The 22637-nt window shown below is 44.7% G+C and overlaps 1 protein-coding gene across 5 annotated transcripts in view; it reads right to left on the bottom strand.

The window, feature by feature from the left end:
- FGGY (FGGY carbohydrate kinase domain containing) overlaps nt 1-22637 on the bottom strand; it is a 419676-nt gene that overhangs the window by 321661 nt on the left and 75378 nt on the right. Inside the window, exon 1 of one of the 5 annotated variants that reach the window (XM_090047286.1) lies at nt 6180-6257. The exons of the other annotated variants lie outside the window; for them this stretch is intronic. The gene's annotated coding sequence lies outside the window, so the exon portion shown is untranslated. Of the gene's footprint in view, nt 1-6179; nt 6258-22637 lie in introns of those variants that run through there. 5 annotated transcript variants of the gene reach the window in all.

The raw sequence follows: 22637 nt of genomic DNA, 5'->3' as shown, positions 1-22637 counted from the left end.
GCAGCAAATCTTTCAGTTTCCAAACAACATGTTATTCGGGGGACAGGGTTTCCCACAACATAGTGGTACCTTTTTTGGCACGCAAAGATATGTTGCTTTCCCTAAAGGTTAATCCACTGGTGAGCTCCTCTTGCTTTACACACAGAAACTTCATTATCTCACTTCTCCTCAGGGTGCTTGGGAGAAGAGAAGAGACGAGACTGGGAAAACAGTGAAAACCTCTTGCTTTGATTCTCTCAAAAGAAGCCCTTCTTGTGCCACCCTTGTCTTTTTTCATATCCACAACCGTTCCCTAGGCAAAACAAGAAACAGCACAGGAGCCAGGTAAGTGCACCTTAAGTTCAGAAGAAGCAGAGTACGCTGAAAAGAGCTGTAGAAGTAGCGAGAGAGTGGAAAGCAGTGGGAGACAAGCCCTCAAGTTTGAGTGAAGGTTTGGCCCGTTGCCCCACACTGCAAATAGAAACTAAGTTATGGCTACACGGTAAATTTGTCTGCAGATGCACCTGCTGCCTTGCACAAGCTGCATCCACAAATACTGCTAATATTAGCCCATTTTTTTCCTAAGTAAACATCCAATCTGGATGTGACTATGTGAACATGACTGCTGCTTCCAGGTTCAGGTGCAGTCCAACAAGAGCATCATAACATGACAGAGGATGCTGCTACCCAGTGCAGCATGTCTGCTGTGTAGAGATGGCTTAACTCTCCATGCTTTCTGAGAATTAGGGTCTTAAGTAAGGGGAAAAAATATTGCCTAGGTCCTGATTTTATCACCAAGGTACCTGAGCCTCTACTAAATTCCTCAAGTCCCACTGTGCTTGCACAGTGCAAAGACTTTATGTTGTCTGGGGATTTCCCTAAAGGACTTCCCTTGTGTAGTCTTCACTGCAGTGAAGTCGGTGCTGTTGTCCACGACTTCCCTGCAGACCAGAGATTCACTGCTTTACCTAAGGAAAGAAGGGTCTGTGTCATGGATAGGTCACATCTAAGAGAGGGGTGGGGAGGATATATGGCTAAGCCAAACTCCCCTGCACTCAAGTCTATGCCAGAAGAGGTCATTTGCTAGCAGTGTAAACTAAAAACTACTCTCCTTGACCTTTTAAAGTCACACTGGGGAAGGACAGAGCAGAGTCAGCTTGCCAGGACTGGCACCCAGACTCTCCTCTGCAATGAATATAGGGGATACAATGGCTACAGGAAATGGGCTACCATTGGTTAAACAAAAAGGGGGGAAATAGAAAAATCATGTAACAGACCTCATAGCAACTCCATCTTTATAGAATCATAGGAAGTGAGGGTTGGAAGGGACCTCAAGAGGTCATCTAGTCTAATCCCTTGCTCATAGTAGGACCATCCCCAACTAGATGACCCAAGCCTAGGCTTTTTCTAGCCAGGTCTTAAAAACCTCCAAGGATGGAGATGCCACCATCTCTCTGGGTAACCTGTTCCAGTGCTTTACTACCCTCCTAGTGAGAAAGTTTTTCCTAATATCTAACCTAAACTTCCCTTGCTGCAACTTGAGCCCATTGCTCCTTGTTCTGTCACCTGCCACCACCGAGAACAGTCCAGCTCCATCCTCTTTGGACCCATCCTTCCAGTGAAGATGTTGTAGTGCTGTGCATCCTGCCACCCAACAGCCCTGCTTGCCACCATGCTCAAGCATGCTTGGTTTGTGCTCTTGAACTCCACCACACACTTTCATTTTATCTGACTTTCCTCTCTGGGTCCACCTGCAGATGGGCCTTTGTGAGAGATCAGAATATAGTGAGGGGGCTCCTTTTCTTCCTCTTTGTGATTTTGCTTACTGTATACTAAAGATGGCTCTGGTTTGTCAAAGAAAAGGTGCCCCAAAGCTCCTTCCTGACATAAGGCAGATCCTATCATCAATGACTCCCAGGCATTGTGGGCCACACAAGGAATTGATCTGGGAACCTCCAACATACACAAGTATCATATGTTATGATCTGAGCTAACCAGCCAAGGTCCCATGGGCAGGAACTATAAATAACTTGCATCCTCTGTGAATGGGACACAGAGAGGAATAAGTGCCATATGCATTATTAGTAAGTGGCAGCGTGACCAAACCAAAGCTAAGGGAAGGGCAGAAGAACTCCAACCTCTAAAACAAATTCATATGCAAGGCAAAAATGGAAGCTAATGCCCTATCTCCTCCATTCAAAGTGAAAAGAATACAGGCAAAGTAGCAGTTAAAAATATATTTCTCCTGTTATGAAAACACTTTCAGCTACCTGTATATGTAGATACTTTCCCTGCTCCTTCCCTTGCTGAATATCTCACCAACCTCTTGCTTCCAGCTCTCTGACCATACAATCAGGAAATAAGAGATCCAAATTACAAGGAGGAAGGCTGCTGAGTACCAGCATGGGTTCTTACTTTTCCTGATCTAACCAAACTGGTGCCCAGTAAACAGCAGGCATGGTACTACTGCTGCTCGTTTGGCCTCAAGCACAAGAGTCTCTCTTCTGAACATTGGTACGGTGGTTAAAACTGGTACAAACACAAAAAGCTATTTTTTGGCTCAGAGCTGGGAATTCTCCCAAAACAGGTCAGAATATGCAACATGGGGAAACACCAGCACAAGATACTTGAATGAAGATTAGAACAGTAACTATGTAAAACCACCATTTTCTTGCTTGACAGACCTGCTCCCTGGGTGCATGGAGTGATGGCTGAACTAAAGAATCCTGTTCCAAGGAATATTTCATTACTGCAAAATTTGTTTTTGTTCTGGATTAGAGGGAGAAGCCAACATTTCCACAAAGTGAAAAATCTAAACAATTTCAACTGGGAACTCTCCAAACAGTTTGCTTCAATAACGCTAATACATTCGGGCACAATGTCTGATGGCATCCCACACTTTCTTGCTTCTGTAGGGCAAAATCATTGCTCACACCCAGGTCTCTTTGCATGGCCAAGACCTCCTGATGTAGCATTCTCCCCTCCTGCTCTAGTGCAGGGACCCTCTGAAACGTCTAACACCTTTTGCTTCCTCTTGCCAGAGTTTCTTAATGCTCCTCATTCCTCTCACTTTCCATAGTATGGGCCTCCATTCCCAGGCCTCTGTGGCCTTCACTTCCCTCTTTCAAGGCCTCTTGCTCCATATAACATTTCTTTTAAAAGCCTATACCATGGCTTCACATTCCTACACTAGGGGCTCTGGGTGTTACTAATGGTACCACATCCCCCTCCATTGCTGGGGCTCTCTTTCTGCCACCAATTGTCCCTTTCTGTCCCTTATGGACCCCCATGTTCCTGCATTTTGCCTCCCGTCCTCCCCAGAAAAAGGGGCAGTCAAGAACAGGGGGCAGTTAGGTTGAAAAGTGTTCAAGGAGGCCATCAAGGTGTAGATAATTGCAGACCTCGGTGAAACTCCTACCCAGCAGCCAGGGGAACCATGGATCTCAGATTTTCCCCATCTGCTTTTGTGATTGTTGCCCCAGTCAATAGAACAGTCACAGAAAGTTTAGAAATGACCAGGCCTAGCCTTCAAAATCAGTGCAAACACACAGGCAAATACACAAACCATATATCCTGCAACATTAAATATGCCATGGTAAAATATGTTAATGTGATAAAAGTCAAGATGAAATCAATCAGAACAAGAAAGTTAAAAAAAAAAAGCCTCACAATCTTTTATCTTGTTAACACTCAGTGACAGAATTAAAATGACCCAATGGCTTTTCCCCATAGAAACTGCCGTGGCAATTAACGTTGCCCTGAAATGTTCTTCTTTTGATGAACCTACTGTTTTCCAACCAAAACCTGTTAAGTCTAATATTTTGTGATACACTCAACTTTCCCAATGGAAAATAAGTTGAATACTTTTTAGTCCTGTTAGCCCTACAGATGTTACCCTAGCTGATGCATTATCCACAAAACGAAATTTTAATTGCTAGACTATTGGAAACAACAGTCATAGAGTCTCACCTGGACACTATCATTTATTCTCACTACCTGCCATGTCTCAATGACATTTTCACTCTGAGTCGCAGTTTGGCTGTAGGCAAGAAATAAAATGTTTATTGCTGGAAATTTTTCAGTGTTGCTTTGCACTCCAGCAAATGACATGGCAAAGCCACTGTACCACGTTATCCCGAACTTGATGCAAAATAACAAATACTGTTTTGTTTAATGACTTTATGCAAAACATCTATGTATTTTGTTCTTGCTACTTTAACAGCTCTTAGGCTTTTGATCATACTTCATTTTTAACACAGGAGGCATACAGGAGAATGAGCTGCTTATTGGCTTTTCAGATGGTTTTACTCAGAGAGGTGACTACAAAATAATGGCACCATGGGGCTTTGCATCTAATGCATCTCAGCAGATTCCATTTTAAACTTAGCTTGTGAGTGAGGGATAATGTTTCTGATTGTCAGCTCTGCAAACTCACACTGACGTCTGAAAGCCAAATTGCATTTTCTGGCTTATGCATCATTAACAATAAAGGATTCTACAGTTTTCCTCCGTATGCAATGGTAAATCTTTAAATTATGCCCTAGGTTACAGCTACACAATCCCCAGTGGCCTGCAAAATGCTTCAGTGGTGACAAAGCAGTACATAACCCACTTGGCAGTGCAAGTTAGTCCATCTCTGTACCTAGTCCACAAAGCATGTAGATAGGTCTGTGTAGCAGGGCACTGAGGTGCCTGCTACCTATGGGGCAGTAAGTAAGGAGCCCAGATGTGGGTTGCCAGGGCAACCAGTAGAAGTCAGCTGACAGGAAGGGGCAGGGCCTAGCCCCTATATAATTCCCAGGCTGAGGCCAGGCAGGCAGTTTCCTGCCAGCAGCCCTAGAGGAAGGAGCTCTGCCGGACTGAACAAAGAGGAGAGGCTAGACTGCAGGTCTATGCAGGTCTAGCTCTGAGACTGGGGGAAGGATAGAGCACCTCGGATGTGGCGGGACTAATGTTATAGCCAAGCAGCTCAAATTTATGTTGTAGCCAAGAGGCTTCAGTTTCTGTTTACTGTTTACCACCAGAGGACCAGGTGAGGCTATTAGGGGTTGTAGGAGGCCTACGGTAGCGTGGGGACCCCGGCACAAGAGAGGGCACAGCATTTGGGGGTGCACTGACCACAGCCCCGAGAAAGGGAGTGGAGAATTAGAAGCCGGGAGGTTCAAGACCCCGAGGAGAAGATTTGGGGGCTAGGCATGGCTGCAGAAGCTGTAGAGCAAAGGGGGCAGTGGGAAGCCCTAGGGCAAAGGTAGCAGAAAGCCAGAGCACCTGTAGGGCGCAGAGAGTGAAACAGACCAAACAACGTCTGGTACATCAGAGAGGCTTGGGGCATGGTACAGGGGTGGTTGAAGCCACGCATTTCCCATAAGACCGGGGTGCACAGAAAGCCCATTATAAAAACAGAACACATGACAGCAGGAGAAAACCATGTCTAAGAGGATGAAAGGCAGCCTCCCTTTAATATTTAAGATCAAGACGTGGCAGACGACATTTGAGGGTGCTTGAAATAAACTTGGCACGGTAGGGGCACAAGGGGAGATCACAGCCACCCCTAGGACCGTGCTCTGTGACAGTCTGGTACAGTCCAAAAGGTTCTCAGTTCAGTCCCTTTTATCAGCTCTGTTGACTGAAGATGCCTGGGATGAGCTTCCTCTCTTCCAAAAGAAGAATATAAACCACAGGAAGGGAAAGGAAGAGAGAGTTACACATGCCCCTGCAATAGCATAATTCACAGAAGATGCAAGCTTTGCCACTCCCAGTGCTGGGACAGTCAACACGACTGACTCCAGAGACTAAACCAATGAACTCCAGAACTAAAAAGAGGAATCTTTCTGGAGTTTTTACAGGTCTACAGATTGCAGACCACATATAGCCCAGGAAGAGCTCACTTAGACTTTCAGACCCTAGAGCAGGTAGAAAACTGATCTGATTTTAAATGGAGTTGCTGAGAGATGCAGCAGTCCTGAAATCTCATAGTACCATGTCTGAAGAGTCACCCTCCAGACTGGACCATCCCTTTTGAAACCAATTTGCTCTCCTTTAATCTTCTTCCCCACGTGCCTTATGCAGCCCTCTTTAAGGTTTCAATGGTATACCTGAACAAAGACACAAGCAGGAAAACAAAAACAAGCATACCCGCAGGGGGACAAAAGTATAAAATGTGGCATTTGTGATGTATGCCTAATTTTGAGCAAACTGACCTGGGGGCCTTGCCACTCTGGATTTCAGGCAGGTGCTAGCAAAATTTCCAGCAGCGAACAGTTTTACTTCTCACCCAGAATCAGACGGTGACTCAGTGCTGCAGGGAGAAGTGAGGAAAGTGAGAAGAAATGCTTTGAAGTTTTTAAACAAACCAGGCTGAGGAACCCAGCAGCCAGAAGTCTAGCCTGGAAACTGAGATCAGAGCTTGATTCTGGAGACAGGGCAGTCTCACTTCAGGATCACAAGTCCCAGAAGCATCTTGGATCCAAAATCAGGCAATTCCCTTCTGGGTATAAAACCAGCTACAGATGTTCCAGAATCCTTCTCTACTGGGGTAGAAAGCTGGGTCAAAATACAGTCTTCAGATATATGGGAAAAGTCTCATTCTAGGCTTTTCACCCATGGACATCTTCCCCTGACTTCAGGGATGACTCCATCTTCCTTTCCAGCCTTCTCCTGTCTCAGGCAGCTTCACAAGGTAGGTGACCCTCTCAGGTTCAAGGTCCTTTATCTCCCAAGCTCCTATTAGCTCCTGTCTAGACCTAGGTCCTGAGGGTGCGGTTCTGTAATATACTTCTACTTGGGTGGCCCTACTTTTGTGACCAGCACTCACCTGAACCCCAGACAAGGAGAACATCCTTTTTTATCAGGGTCAAGAATCGGAGAACGAGCTCAGACCTCCACGAGGTTTGTAGGCGATAAAGTACAAAATGTTTCGAGACGGAACTAATTTGTTTTATCCCTTGGGCAGTTGGGGTTATAGGCAAGGTTCAGGTTTGACAGGTTCATACTCGGTTGCCCAGGATTTCATCAATCCACTCTTTCACAGATACTGAACTTTGATACAGCAGCAGAAAACATGGCTAAATGAAGCAAATTCCCTGTTGTGGAACTGAGAAAGATATGCAAGAATTGCCAGGGACTGGAGGCGTACATAGTAACAGCAGAATCTGGTACAGCTTCAAATCATTAGTAGAAGCTCTTGCAAAGCTTAAGAAGTATTCTGTTCTTCTTGGCTCTTGCAAACAGCGGGCTCTGAGCTCAGTCCAAATAGCGGGCAATAGGAGGGTAAGAAAAGATGTAACAATGCAATCCCACTACTGACAAGTGTCAGCGGGCAATGGGCCTTTCTCAAGGTCATCACGTCTCTGCCTGTGACACTTGTGACTCTGGTCCTAAATACTTTAGTCATTCACCACTTTCTCTGCGTTTTGCTAAGAAAAATAAAGGAAGTTTTCATGTAGAAAGTGTATTTGAAATGCAATATTGCATTGTTACATTTGCATTGTTTGTCCATGCTAAAATAGGTTAGGTTAGGTTTGTTGTTTAAAAAAAAGAAAAAAAAAATTAAGACTAAATGTTAAATCCAAGCTCCCATTATGTGCACGTGCTTGTGAACCACCCACCCACCACACCCGCCCACACACCTGAGTGGGATTTAGCCCAAAAATCAAAGTAGCATCAGACCAAAAATAAGTCATTCTGGCTCCAGTATCCATCTCACAGGCACCTCAGAATACGCCTAGATTTCAGGATCCTTCCAAGAGATACAAACTGAGAGCCAGATCCAGCAACTCATATCCACACACGTAAACTCTATTCATGTAAGCAGCTCCTTTGAAATCAATAGGACTATCTGAGAAAGTAAGGTGAGTAATAAAGGATACAAGATCTGTCTCCAACAATTCTGATGGGGGGGAAAAACGTCCCACGCAACCGTGCGTGGCATTTGGTAGAGTGGAAGTGTCAGGGTGGGAATGTGCTGCAAAAATTACTAAGTGTCACATTTCTTATTTGCAAAGAAATCATTTGATTTCTCATATACTTTTCTCCAGCTGACAGGCAATCTGGTCAACAGAGGCAGACCTCCTACTGCTAATGTCACTGGCTGGGGGACAGTTCACGCAGAGGAGGGGCCAGCCGCTACTGCTGCCACAGGTCTTCTGGAGGCTCCAGCACTCGAGGCTGCCAGAAAGCAGGAATGAACTTCTGGCTTTGTGGCCCAAAGGAGATGATACAGAGAAGGGATGACAGGCCTTTCTGGGGCTCTTGCAGCTCAGACCCCAAGAAGCAGATCACAAGGTTCCTTGCTGCCGCTGTTTCCTGCTTGGTACCTGCAGCCTAAGCATTTGCTTGAGTATCAACTACCATAGGAAGTCAAACAGCTCCCATCCGTGAGAACCCTTCAAAGCCATGTCACCTATTTCCTCAATGAAACTCTCTCATTACATGCATGGCTCTGGATGGAAATTGGCAGGGGCAAATTGGGGTGGGGAGGGGAGAGGCAGGGGGAGAAGGGAGGTGCATTGGGGCACTTGCACCAACCTTTGATTCCTGCTCCACCCAAAGTTTAAAACCAAGTGCCTGGCAAGAGCAGCAGTAGTTCTAGTTAGGCAGTGCTGAGGAGTCAACTGACTTCATAGCTCATTATAGTCTACCTGATCCCTTCTCAACTCTTCATTCCACAGGGGATCTTCTTTTCAATGACCTTGATGTTTCACCAATCAGGTGAGCCTGTGTTCTGCAATTCTGTTAGTTGCTCCTGGTAATGAAGTTCTTATTTCACAGCCTTGTACATTATTAATTCAGCCCAATGAAGTTACATGTGTTTTTGTTTAAATCTTAAACTGAATACGTATGGCCCTAGGCCCCAAGTATATTTGTAAGCTTCTAGTTTATTTTTAACTGGAGAAAAATATATGTTGTTGTACATGTGATAATAAATCTCACCATCTGCACCTCCCTTTTCAAAATTCTAGATCTGCCCTTGGAAATGAGCCTGTTACCATATTTAAACACCGCTCCGAGCAAACGAATAATTGCCAGTTTTTAAATACACAGCGAACAGGTTTCAGAACACACCTGCAAAATTATTTTTCCACCAAAAGTAGGGGAAAACTGAGAGGCACACACTCCTATCATGCCAATGGTTATGGTACAACACTGAAGACTCAGATTTGAAATTCATACCTGGAATATTCTGTGCTTGACAGTGCATTTAGTATGGTTCCAACTTGTCTCTTGTAGGGGTATAATGCATCGAAAGTCCTATCAGATTTGCAAGAAATAAATATACTAAATGCCCTATAAAGGATCATGGAATGAAGGTATTTCCTAAATGAGTGACCAGGTTTTTCTCATTTTCATAAGTCTGTAAGGAAATAACCATCACATTATTTTGATCCTCTTACTGAAATGAAAACTACAATGCATGGTAGTTGTTGCATTTTCAGAGTCACACATAACAATGCTTCTTGTATGTGATACATCCAACATAATTTTGCTGAATGAGAGGAGAATCTGTCCTGGCATTTTTAGTTTACCTCTGGCACCCTTCGGGCCTGATCCTACCCCACGGACATTAGCTTTTAGTGAGCTGCAGTGTTGCATTATCAGGCCTCCCCGCTTTCCATTTGAAAGAAAGTTACCAAAGTAGTAACCCAACCTGCTGAAATTCCCTGAAATAGTCATTTCATTCACAAACAGGTTCATTATTTAGAACCTAAGCTTTAGGATTCATATTATCACTCATCATCAGTAGACAGTCTTTGCTGTTAGACCTGCCGTGACAGGAGAATGTAGCCAGCTGATAAGAAGATTTTGATTCCACACTCACACATATTTCTAACACCAGATTTGCCTAATTAAAGTAGGGGGAAGGTATGTTGCCTACTGGAGGCAGACGATTAAGAAGGGGATTTTCCCCAACTAGGGGAAAAAAGAACAGGGCTGATCCACTGCATGAGAAAGGATTTCTTCTGCATTATCATGTGCTGCTCTCTGAAATATAAAGGAGATTTTTTGTATACACGAACAATGTCTCTATTGTGACTCCTCTGAAGCAAGAAGAAAGGGATGTTATGAAAAGATAATCTTGCAAGAAGAGCTCTTGGTTGGGTCCAATTCTGTGTTGACACAGAATGGGGAAATCAGAACCTCAGTTGCAACTTGAATTGGCCTCCTCTCTCTCCTTCTGGTGCAGCTCTTCATCTATAACAAAGAGAAGATATTTAATTCCATCCCAGATGCCCGGAGCAGAAGGAGCCATCCTTTCACTGCTACTATAGTGGAAAAGAAAGAGCTAAGCTGTTATATTGTATATATCACATTGCCTATTCGCAGTGTCTTTCAGTTCAGACAAATCTAAGAATGAATATCTATACACAGATCCCAGGAACAAAAGTAAGCAATGGGGACAGTCTCTTCTTTCATAGAACTCCTTGCATTTCTATTGCTTCTTCTTTTCTTCTAACCACTTCCGGACAGGTGAGCAATGCCACCCTTTGCATTTTTTGTACCAGACTGTAAAGCATAGGGAAGAGCTCATAAATCCCTGAATATAGCTAAAAGGTCTCCAGATTTATTTGAATAAGGAGAGCATACAAACACTTTCTAAAGATAAATGTTGGAGCTACAGAGTCAGAATTTCCTCACTCTGTAAGGAAGGTTAGCAGTGATCACTTATGGAAGACTAGCCTGAGGTTGCAAAGTGTAAGAAAGAAAAAAACAGGGCAAGAAGGCAAGTCTGATGTATATTTTTAGGCAAAGCATGAATTTCACCTAATAAGTCATTTTTGAACTATCAATCAAGCAGTAATCTCTGGTAAGAGTGTCCCAAGTAACTGGCAGAGTTGAAGTACATGGAAAATGAATGCATCATGTGTAGATCCTGGATACCTGTATTTGTTGTTGACATAGCAGAAACTGGTATATCCATGCTGCAGCCATGTTTCCTGTTTCCATAAACATGTTGTATTTAAGAAGGAGCTACTATGGGCACATGTGCACAGTTTATACCTAGTTTGTGTGCCAACACAAATCTAGCACAAATGCCATCTTGGTGACATCATGTAAGACATATTTGAGGGAGTCCACACAAGTAAGTGGGTTGCAAAGAAATTCACTGAAAGAGAGTCCACTAACACGGAAATAAAGCAACCAGGAAGACCACTTAGTTGTTCCTTTGGCACATTAGTATTAGACACCTCAACTTTCACTCCTGCATTTCCTGCTCTCCTTTTTTCAGGGATCAATCTCAATGCTGCAAGGGGAAATGGAGCAGCAAATGGCAAGCTGAAAAGCAGTTTAAAGTCAAGCTTGATGTTCAAAAGGTAGAAGGTTCCTCTTTCAGTCATAGCCTTGACATGACAGTGACTTTGGCCTCATGGCTTAGAGAGTGCAAGCATGGTAACATGAAGTTGTCTCAACAGATCTTCATTCAGATTGTAGGATTACATTTGCATTTATTATATTCATGTCACTTGAATTCCAAGATGATTTTACCCCTTGAAATGAGTCACTGTTAAGTTAAACCTAGCTCAGTTCTGGGTCCATAAGTAAAAAGCACAGGAAGAAAAGGTGTATACACGTTAAGCCAGAGAGCTTTTTGTCTCTGCTCTTTTTTGTTAAAAAGAAAGGAATTGCATATTCCACTTTGACCAGTTTGGCAAATGTTTTCGTTACTAGATGTGTCAAGGCACCCGCCTGTATCTTTTGCAGAAGTTCCCCTAGGGAAGAAGGTAAGAATGTCACTGTGGTATTCAATAGTGTTTTAAGGCTCAGCCAATCCAAGCTGAAAACCTAATATCCATGCAATTAGGGGATTTTGTCATGATCCAGGTCCCAGAGAAAAAAAAAACCTCCTGTTACGCAGAGTAAGCCTTTAATGAACAGTCATCCAGTTAGTCATGGGTTTAAAGGGTTCATCCAGAAGCAGGTGTAAGAGAGGAGATATTTCAAGCTGACCTGATCTGTTAACTATGCTATTTTACTCACCAGATTCATTTATTCTGAGTATGGGGCCATCTTCCCCTTGCTGGGGCCAGTCCTTCAACCCCAATTCTGGGCACCCTCTTCTAGTGTTTACCTATGTTTATTCCATACTTACATGAGAAACGTTAACAAGGTCTTTCATTCTACCAAGCTACATATCGCAGCCTCCATTGCACCTTATCATCAGGGAAAAAAATAGGAATAGGCATCACTGTGTGATAAACTCTAGAAATGTTGGCTGAGATTTTCATAGCCTAATTACTGCTGAAATTCACTGAGAGGTAGTGGATGCACATCTCACTTTGGCTCCTTTGTACTCCCAGCCTTGCTTGTATAGAAAATGTGGTTTTGGTGGGGGTTCTGATGATGGATCAGCTGTTGCCTGGACACACAGTAATTAATTAGAGTATAGACTAAAAGATATTTCTGTAGAGCTAATCACCAAATAATGAGAAAAGCAAGAGGAATCAGACTCTAGGGACCTGATGAGAAATCCCCCCCCACACCTCCAAAAGGTGTGGCAGCTAACAATTGAAAGTAAAAGCAAGGTGATGACTAACCTTTCCCAGTGAATGGCTTCTGAGATAGTACAGAATTTGTTTAATTAATTTATATGGTAAGCCAAGCAAGAACGTCTGCAGCAAAAAAAAAAAAACAAAAACAAAAAAACCCAGCTTCTTTCCCTAACCAGACTAATGTAATTTCATTTCCTTTCTCATTTGTGGATTTAGAAATTCAAGGTTGAGCACTTGACGCCATGTAGATAAAGAGTCCATACAGTCCCTCATAAGCAAAGAGCATTAGTGGCTATTTTTGTTTTTCTTCCCTTTTTACATAGAGACTTCAGCAGCCATGCTACACAGCACAGCAGTAAACTGGTGGCTATTTTTGAAAGGATTTTAAAGGATTTTAAATTTCACATCACAGAGACCATCCCTAAAATCATCAAGCTCTCTGACTGCTACCCACTGGTTGTGGCCATGTGGGTACAAAAGATGCATCCAAGGGCAAACCAGATAATATCATGGAGGATACAAGGCTTTGGGATACCAACTGAAGAAGACGGGAGCCCAGGTGGTATTTTCCTCCATTCTCCCTGTAGGTGGACAGGGTAGGCATCATGAGGCCTGCACTGAAATGGTTAACTGGCGGCTTCGGAGCTGGTGCCACGAGGCAGGCTTTGGGTTTTTTGATAATGACCCATGTTTTTGTAAGGAGGGCATGCTGTGGTCAGATGGGATTCACCTCTCTCCTAAGGTCAGACGTATCTTTCCCTCTAGGTTAGCTGATCTCATTCGGCGGGCTTCAAACTAGCTTCACCAGGGGAAGGGGCTGCTTCAAGTGGAGAGGATGCTTCAGCAGCATGCATGGTGACAAGAGGAAGGGAAGCCCACGTAAGCAACAATGTCCGGGGATCGGGGGCCACAACTGTCCTGGGAGTTGGAGGGAGGCACATGCACCCTTAGGAGACCTCAGGTGCCTCTACACTAATGCTCGTAGTATGAGGAACAAGCAGGAGGAACTGTGCCTCCTGATTGCGAGTAAGAACCCAGACTTAATAGGGCTCAAAGAAACCTGGTGGGACCCTACCTAGGACTGGGCGGTGGGCATTTGGGGATACACCCTGTATAGAAGAGACAGGACAGAGAGGAAAGGTGGGGGGGTTGAGCTGTATGTCAGAGAGCACCTCACATCATCAAGGATTAGCTTCAGGGTAGAGGAGGGTCAGGCAGAAAAATGATGGGCCAAACTACAAGGGGGGCTTGGTGAAAGGGACCTTACAGTGGGTGTCTACTACAGACCACCCAACCAGGGGGAAGAGCTGGACCAGGACTTCTCCATTCAGCTTATGGAGGCGGTTAGGTCAAGGGAAGTTATTGTCATGGGTGACCTAAACTACCCTGACATTTGCTGGGAGGAGCAGGCAGCCAGGTCTGACCACTCGCGTAGGTTCCTGGCTGTATTACAGGACCTTCACCTTATCCAGGAAGCGCACAGCCCCACTAGGGGTAATGGTCCTGGCCATGGAGGTTGACCTGGTGAGGGGACTGCAGGTCCTTGACCACCTGGGCAATAGCCATCATGACCTGCTGGATTTCACTATCCAATGCAGGTTGTCAAGGGCTCACACCAAGGCTGAAGCCCTTGACTTCAGAAGGGCCAACTTCAATGAACTTCGGAGACTAGTGGGGGAGGCACTGAGGGCCCAGAAGGTAGAGGAGATGGGAGTCCATGAGGTATGGTTGTACCTTAAGGGGATGATCCTCCAGGCCCAAAGGGTAACAGTTCCTGAGAGAAGCAAGGAGGGCAAGCGTGCTCAGAAACTCCCTTGGCTCAGCAATGGCATTCAGGAATGCCTAAGGACTAAAAGGGGGGCATACAACCAGTGGAAGGGAGGAGATATCACCAACGAGGAGTACTCCTCCTCTGCCTGTGAGTGTAGGAGGGCTATTAGGAAGGCCAAGGCAGAGATGCAGCGCAGGCTAGCATCCAGGATTAACAACAAAAAGTCCTTTTTCAAGTACATTGGGAGCAAGAAGGCAGTACCAGGAAATGTAGGGTCCCTGCAAGACTCAAATCGTAATCTTGTGGCTACGCCAGACAAGAAAGCTGATATTTTTAACAGTTTCTTTGCCTCTGTTTTCTTGAACAGGGACTGGGATATCCCTCCTACCAGAGGTAGGGACAATCTTGGGGACAGCTCTGTCAGGCCTTCAGTCAGTGCAGATGTAATTAGGTATCTTCTGGAAGGGCTAGACATTTTTAAATCTGCAGGTCCAGATGCCCTCCACCCAAGGGTGTTGAGGGAGCTGACAGGGATCATTGCGGAGCCCTTGGCCTGGCTGTATGAGCATTCATGGTCATCTGGCCAGGTGCCGGGGGATTGGAAACTGACTAATGTGGTCCCAATTTTCAAAAAGGGGAGGAAGGAGGACCCAAGTAACTACAGACCTGTAAGCCTCACCTTGGTACTTGGGAAGATCTTGGAGAGGATCATCAAGGAGCACATCTGTGGGGGGCCGGCAGAGGAGATCATGCTTAGAGGCAATCAGCATGGGTTCATCAAAGGCTGACCAACCTGATTGCCTTTTATGACCAAGTAACTAAATCCTTGGATGATGGTGTCACCATGGACGTAGTCTCTGTGGACTTTAAGAAGGCCTTTGACACTGTCTCTGACCCCATTCTCATCAATACATTAGGTGACTGTGGCATTGACGCCTGCACAGTTGGATGGGTAAAAAATTGGCTGATGGGGCGCACACAGAGAGTAGTGGTAGATGGGTTGTACTCAACCTGGCGAGATGTGAGCAGTGGGGTACCCCAGGGCTTGGTCCTCGGCCTCGCAATGTTTAACATCTTCATCAGTGACTTGGATGAGGGGGTGGAAAGCACGGTGTCCAAGTTTGCTGATGACACTAAGATGTGGGGCAAGGTGGACGTACTTGAAGGGAGAGAGAGGCTGCAACTAGATTTAGACAGACTACAAAAGTAGGCAGATGAGAATAGGATGGGGTTCCACGCAGACAAATGCAGGGTGCTGCACCTTGGGAGAAGGAATCCACAGCATACTCACAGGCTGGGGAGTTCCCCTCTTGAAAGCACAGAGGCAGAACAGGATCTTGGAGTCGTTATTGACTCCAAGGTGAACATGAGCCGCCAATGCCAGACTGCAGCCAGCAAGGCTTGAGATGCATCTTTGGATGCATGAGAAGGATGCATACCTTGTCATGCATCCAAAGATGCATCTCAAGCCAGTCCAGAGAGGTGATCCTCCCCCTCTATGAGACTTTGGTCAGGCCGCAGCTGGAGTACTGCATCCAGTACTGGGCACCGCACTTCAAGAGGAATGTGGCCAGCCTGGAGAGGGTTCAGAGGAGGGCCACCCACTTGGTGAGAGGGCAACAGGACAGGCCCCATGAGGAGAGACTAAGGGACCTGAACCTGTTCAGCCTTGGCAAGAGGAGGCTGAGGGGGGACCTGGTGGCTGCCTAAAAATTCATCAGGGGAGATCATCAGCAAATAGGTAGAGCCCTTTTCTCCCCAGCACCACCTGGGGTGATGAGGAACAATGGTAATAAGATGATGGAGAATAGGTTTAGGTTAGAGATCAGGAGGCAATATTTTACAGTAAGGGTGGCCAAAATCTGGAAACAACTTCCTAGGGAAGTGGTCCTTGCCCCTACCTTGGGCAAATTCAAGAGGAGGTTGGATGATCATCTGTCTGGGGTCTTGTGAACCCAGCATTCATTCCTGCCTGTGGCAGGGGGTCAGGCTAGATGATCTGTTCAGGTCCCTCCTGACCCTAGTTACCATGAAACTATGAAACATCCATATTTCTTCTTTTTCTGTATTCTGTGTGTATCTGCTGGGCTGAAGTAGAGATTTTCCAAGCCGATAAAACAAGTGATTTCAGGAAGGAAATATTCAGTGAGATGAAAAGGCATGTGTGTGTACGTAAGCATAAACCTTCAATCATTTCAAAGCATAGATACACATACAGCAGAATAACTAGTGGGACACAAAACCTTCCCAAACCACCTAAACGTAACTTATCTTCAATCAGGCAGCCAGGCTGCAACTGGACCTCTTGCTCATATTTGAAGAGGAACCCATCTTGTTTTGATGAAAAAACAAGCCAAATATATAGGAGCAGTGCTAAAAATCCAAGATGAGAGGGAAGTAATAGATGAACATCAGACATTTCCTATCTAGGACTGGGCTTTTCTCTTCAGGCAAAACAAACAGAAGTAGCTCTGCCAACTCTGACACAAGAGATTGCATTTTCTTGCAGAAACAATCTATTGGAAAGTGCCTTAACTTTACTAAGGGGCGTTTCCCAAGGGAGGCCCCAGAGTACTTGTTCCACTGGATCAGCTCCACAGGACAAACAGTCCTGCCAGAGAGCCTAGTCTGGACACATAATAATGTGCCTAGTCTGGTGCTGTTTCCAGTCCTGCTTGTAGCATGTTCCTGCATGCCCTCCACCCCCTCCTCAGAGCTGAGGAGCTTGGATGATATGGAGCTCCCTGTGGGGTGGGGAGATCCAACAACCCCTTCCAGCTCCAGGTAGGAGCATGAGATCTGGGAGCACGCCTGCCCCCAGAGATAGCCATGTTTTACAGGCACTGAGCTTTATCTGAAAGGCAAGGGGATTTCAAAATGGGAAGGGGTTACTAATGCTCTGCTGATGCAAGACTGTATGGACTCTTTTCCTACATGGCATCAAGTGCTCATCCCTGAGTCCAAAAATGAGAAAGGAAAAAGAAATTATACTAGCCTGGTTAGGAAAAAAAAACAAACCCTTGTTTCTTTGCTGCAGATGTTCTTGCTTGGCTTACCATATAAATTCCAGTAGTTTGAATTTAAGAAATAGAGTTCAAACCTCTCTGTCCAGGGAAGTCAATGTAAAGCATGGTGCAAGTTCTTCTGGAGGACTGCTACAGCCAGCAGATGTGAGGGACTGCCCACACATTCCTCGTGTTGGCTTCAGCATGGCAGCAGAGAGCTTGCATCACTCAGGAAGGCAGTCTTTCTCTGCCAACATAAACCTGGGGTTGTCACTTAAAGGCTCTTCAGATGTGGTCATGCGCATACTTCTGTCAACAAAATGAGAGCTCTGTTGACATAACTTTACCGTTTAGAGCAGGCTTAAGTAAAAATAAGAGAGGGGCAGGGGAATTAAATCAGTGACAGATTAGACTAGGATTGTTATGAGCTTTTGGAAACAGAAATGCATGAACGTGTGGTTTCTACTCCCATTGCCCTCGAACACATTTTGCATTCTCCGAGTCTTTTCAGCTGCAAAGAGAGCCATACTCTACTCTAAATGGGAATATAAGAATTGCCATCCAAGACCAGACTGGTGATTCATCTAGTCCAGCATCATGTCTCTGGTGGTGGCCATTACCAGATGCTTCACAGGAAAATCCAAGAAACTCTTCGGTAGGTTGTTATGAACCAATCAGTCCAATAAGGAAAGCTTCTGCCTTGCCAGCCTCAGTCAGCAGTTCATTTATGCCTTAAACCATGATGATTTAGATTCTTTACAAAATTCTAGATTATTTTTAATTCTTGCAATTGTAACTTTGGGCTTTCTAGTTAACTGAATAAATGTCCAACCTTTTGGGCTTTTGCTAAACTCTTGGCCATAAGTGCTTCCTTGTGGCAATTAACCCTTTTCAGACGTTGGTCTAAACTGCAGGTGCTGCAACGATCTGAAGGTTGGGGTTTTCCACCCGGTCCTCTGCCATGTGTGTTAGGTCAGTAGGGGTCCAAGTGTCAGTAATAATCTGCGAAGCATCACACATCATGATAAAAATACTTGCACACAAATACAACATTGCAGAGACTAGTAATTTAAAGCAACATTTTAGGCTGAATTTTTCATGCCCTTTTTCTTCCCTTGGATCATAGGCAGTGACCCTAGTTAAAAAGCTGAAGGAAATGATTTATGAGGATAGAGTTAAATGCTTATAGCTTGGTTAAACAACAACTCAGAGGAGACATAGCAGTCTACAAGTACTTGATGAGTGTAAATGTCAAGGAGTGAAAAGAATTTTTTTCCTCAATAAAAAGGACTAAAAGTGGTATGAAGTTTGTTAAGTGGAAAATAGAGACTGAAACTCAAAGAAAACTTCCTCAGAGCAAGTTCTAATGGGCTGCAATATCAACGCCCACGTACTGCAAATCCCAGTGTCTGGCACATCTAAAGACCAGACTGGGCAAACCACTAGCAATTATATAACGGGGGATGATACAGCACCGCTGGGGAGATGAACTAGATAATCAAAGAGGGAAGTTTCACCTCCAGATCTGCCAACAGAAAAGTAACAGCTCCGCTTCTGTCGCAGATCAGAGGCCAAGGGAAAACTGAAGTGCAATATTAGTGATACTCAAGAGCCTGAAATACAATGCTGCAGTTGTATAGCAGCTCAACTATTTTGTGCAGCTCAATTGGTTTGAAGTAGCAATGATTTACCATCTTTATTTTTACTTGTAAGGGTTTCAGGCTGATGGTGTGAAGTGGAAAAATGCCAGCGCTGATACTGTGAAGGGAGCAGTGGCATAATCCCTCATGGCCAGACTTTCCTCCAAGTCGGTGTGTTCATTACAATTGTCAGAAAACCATGTGCACTCCCAATGCTTCAACCTCCATGCAGAAGAGAAGCAGTACTATCATTCCCACTCCAGCCTGCAAAACACCTTAAGTAACATTTAAATACTGCATTGCCTTTTGTCAGTCTTCTGCAGCACAGTGGTTTTTACTGCGTGCAAACCTTGCTCTCGTATCATCATGTCTTTCTGATACTATATATGAGCAAAATTTAGACAGATTCCCTGGTGCAAATTAAGTTAAGGCCAGACTAACAGGAAGAAATAAACACAGGGAGAGAACATAAAGGAGGCAGGGCAAGAGGAGTTGGCCGGGTGGGAGACAACAGGTGCAACAGGCTTTGATTGTAGCATGGGGAAGGAGAAGGAACAAGAATGAGTGGAGCAAAACACAACTGCAGAGTCAAAGCAGGCCCTTAGAGCTGGTCTACGCTGCCGTGGCAGAGAGCTTAGTCTTGTTGCTGGAGCAATCAGCCCTGCCTGCCTGCTTCTGGTCTACAAGCAACCTTGGAAAGGAGGTGGCAGGATGCCCTGGGTGCCCCCAGCTGCCATCTGTGAACACACAAGAATCCTAAGCCTCATGTACAGGGGCAGGATGCCACCGCCTCACTGGGGCCAATATGAGCAGAGCAGGATAAGTGGGTAGCAGTAATGTAACAACAGGTGAGTGAACAGGGCATGAGCCCCAGGTGCCACCAAAGGGCTAAAGTGATGCTTTATCCTCCCACTGCCCATTCCTCCCTCTGCCCCATACTCTGCAACTTTCCTGCAGTGGCTCCAGCAGCAAGGAGGGGAGAGAAATGGTGGTGGCATATGGTGAATGAGCAGCAGCCAGGGATTCACTGCTGCTCGAGATGTCACCTCCTTGTTTTGCCACCAAAAACCAGCGTTTATGGAGTCATTCAACATACATACAGAACTAAAAGAGAAGGATGAGACCTCCTCCTTGACTGTGAAGGGTGACAGTCACGAGAAGTCTGCGTCACTGGGCAAATATGAGTGGCTGAAACGCACAAGTTCAGGTGCATCCAAGAGGACACAGCACAGTGCTGTATCCCTTCCTGTGGCAAGGGAAGAGTTGGAATGTCACTAAAACTAAATGCCTTAGCTGCCACAACACCATGGCAAAACACACTGCCCGAACATTTAAGAGAATGGCAGATTGACAGGATTAGTGATGAAACAAACTGGAGAACCTATTTCAGTTCTTGCACTGTTGAATTTGAATACCTTTCTTGTCTTGGGTGAAAAAAAATGGAGAAGGATTGCCTCGCAAAGGAAGTCCTAGCTGGGGTCCAGTTCCCAACTCTGCCAGACTTCCTGTGTGACCTTGAGAATCATTTAGGAAGAAACTTTTAAAGGATTACAGAAAAGATAAGCACCCAACTCCCTTTAATCTCTTGATGACTCAAGGTAAGCACTTCCTTTCTCCCACCCTTTGTCAATCTTGTCTGTTTAGACATTAAGCAACTCATGGGAGACATTAGCTATACATGTATACAGCACCCAATGCAATGGGGTTCCAGTCCCGGGTGAGGCCTTTAAGATACTACCATCAAAGTCCATGACAACGAGCAGTAGGGTTTGCAATACAAGGCACTGTTTGCATTGCACCTGAAGGTGCTTACTTATCCTCAGGTAGCACAATTTCTCCAGCAAATATTTATATAAAAGTGAAGGCAGCTTCAAGGTAAGCACATTTTTGGGGAGCTGGAATTCATGTCTAATATCCTTCTTCTGCATTAAGGAAGAAACGCTTTTTCATCTTATGATGACTTACTTGCCTCGGCCTTTCATAGCTGGGGAGAACAAGGAATGGCAAGAATCACCTGAATAGCGATCTGCAGAATACAAATCTTGGTTGTCCCCAAGAAGCACTTTTCTCTGACGACATTCTAACCGCAAGCAGGAAGATGCATTTTGTCATATATATTTGCTTTATTAGCGATGTGATGCACGGTGGCACAACATATTAAAAGCAAGCTTAAGAACCAAAAGGGAAAGAAGCACCTGGGAGTCTGCGCTTTTGTCTGGAATCCTTTTCTAGAGGTTTAAGGCATCTCATAAAGTTGCCAAAATGTGTCCACTTTTAAGTTGTCATTTTAAATGCCCCAAACCCAGAAATTGTGCTTATATTCTATGAGAACAAAGTGTCTGCTTATGTTCAAGCCCTCAGGCACATTAAATAACTTTACACAGAGAATGCTGTTCACTTTGTTTTTGCAATTGCTGCCTGTGTAGAAGGAGCTATGATGTCTTGAGAACATAAATGTATATTCATAACCAAGAAGCACGACCACAGCTGGAATCTACCTAGCCTTGGCTCATATTTCAGCAGTGGCAAAAGGCAAAGCAGCAGCTGATTTCAAAAGGGCCTCACTTGGAATGGCACAAACTGATGTCAGCTCCTGGGGAATGTGTGTTAGCAGGTCCATCTATGTGCCCAAGTCACAGAGGAGCATACTTTGTTTCAGCTGTACTTGAAGAGCACTACTGCTTTAGCTCCAGCTGTATTAAACAGACCTTTTGGCTCTCAATTCAGTTTCTGGTTGGTCCCTGTTACAATGACTTTTTGTGGAAGTTAAAAACTGAGGGCCCCAAACAGGAGACTTCAGCGAGATTCTAGCAACCTCCCATTGCTGTTTCATACACACAGATAATAGAAGGGAGAACTAATAATATAATTTGTAAGGAACAGATTGCTTGAGGAATTTGCCCTTTTCATTTTATAGCATATTCAGGAGTAGATCACAGCTTCCACTAAATTTCATTCATTATTTAATAGTACTGGAAGATTGTTTTATTACTATTTTTTAAAACTTTCATTATTGATCCAAGTCCTTTGTTGTGTGCATCCAGTAATTCAAGCACTAGGATTTCATAGCAACTGGCCAGGTGAATCATGTGGTAATGAGAGATGTACACAAGTATTTGATGCAGGTATAGCTCTTAAACCTCAGGTTCAAGTACATGTGGAACTTGCCCATAAGAAGCTACTATGCTGTGGCCTACAGAAAGGTTACACAAAAAAGGGATGTGAGCAAGAGAGAAGCAAATTAATTTGTTAATATTCAAGGAAACTTTTTTTTGGCAGTATTCCTTAACCTACTGAAACAAGAGAGTATATAATGGCCTTGTCCTTTTTTCTGAAAAAAGTCCCAAGCACTGAGATTTCTGGATGAGTCAGGACCCCCCCCCCGTTCAAGGTCACCCAGGCAGTGCTCACACTTATCAGTTTGATGTGCCCCTCATCTGAGCTGACGTGTGTGGTTTTTATTCTTTGTTGTATGCACAAAATGGGGATGAAATAGTGCAGATAAAGTAATAACAACTTCAGGAAGCCAACGTTTTACAACCAAATATGAAAGAGCCTTTTTGAGTATTTCTTCCTTTGATGTCTTGAAGGGAGCAATACTGAGAGCACAAGTGGCCTTACAGTACTTCCAGTCTCGTTTGCTAGCTTCACCTCATTCGCAACAGGTTAGGGAACCAAACTTGAACCCCAAACGTTTGAAGTTCTCCCTTCATAAAAAACCACTGCCAACAACAGTACTTAGTTTTAACTGTGT

The sequence above is a fragment of the Crocodylus siamensis genome, chromosome 5 (assembly GCF_052110815.1).
Source record: "Crocodylus siamensis isolate JL-2025a chromosome 5, ASM5211081v1, whole genome shotgun sequence".
Classification (NCBI taxonomy): Eukaryota; Metazoa; Chordata; order Crocodylia; family Crocodylidae; genus Crocodylus; species Crocodylus siamensis.
Note: the sequence above shows the minus strand (reverse complement) of the source record. Positions and strands in the feature narration are given on the sequence as shown.